This window comes from Etheostoma spectabile, chromosome 20, assembly GCF_008692095.1.
Source record: "Etheostoma spectabile isolate EspeVRDwgs_2016 chromosome 20, UIUC_Espe_1.0, whole genome shotgun sequence".
NCBI classification, from domain to species: domain Eukaryota; kingdom Metazoa; phylum Chordata; class Actinopteri; order Perciformes; family Percidae; genus Etheostoma; species Etheostoma spectabile.
In genome coordinates, this window is record NC_045752.1 from 16,163,811 (window position 1) to 16,164,760 (window position 950).

The following is a 950-nucleotide window of genomic DNA, read 5'->3' on the forward strand; positions in this document are numbered from 1 at the left end:
ATTCAAAGTGCTTTACACAAAAACATTTAAAAAACAGTTGAAAAATAAAAAAACAGATAAAAGACAGAGTCAATATACAGTTAGTGCAGATTGTCGTGTGCAAAAATTCAGTGACAGCAAAGGTTGGAGGAATGACAGTTGAGCACACCAGGCCGAATGTATAGTGCAAAGAGGGCGCACAGAATATAATAGCAATGCAGGAGATGTGCATCTGTGCAAATATGCAGTGGGGTGTGACTGAGGTAAAGGATTGCAGGAATGTAATAGGGGGTGCAGGAGCTGAGCATGAATGATGACAGACGTACTTTGAAGGCAGTAAGTGAGATAAGGGTTTTCATTTTCAGTGCTTTTTCAAGTGCATTCCAATCGTTTGCAGCTGAGAACTTGAAGGAGTGACTGCCAAAGGAGGTGTGGGCTTTTTGGGTGACCCAGGAGATGTAACTGTCAATGCAGGGAGCAGGTGGGTGAAGCTATGGTGACCAGTGAGCGTAGGTACAGCAAGGATTTGTAAATGAGTTGGTACCGGTGAGTGTGTAGCGAGTCAGTCAATAGGCTATACAGCGGGGTTTGGGGTCCTTCTGTAAGCAATTTTGGGTTACAATGGTTCTTTAGAAAGCTTCAAGCAGCAACAACACAGGCCTATTCCAAACAGACACATTTTGAACGGGCACGGTACTATTATATGTACTAGTATATTAAAATCAGCACAACCATTTCACTTATTTTATTTATCTCGAACAATCAACACTGTTGCAAGACAAAACAAAATATTAAAACCACTGAATGAACCAAAAACAATCAGAATTTAACAACAACGACAAGAAAAACAGAAAAAAAGAAATGTATACAGTATAAAAGGATTAGTTCGAGCAGGAGCAGGCAAAAGAAATTAGTTTATTTGATGCTGCCCCTTTTTCACAAAATCATCTTATTACAAAGTAAATAGATAT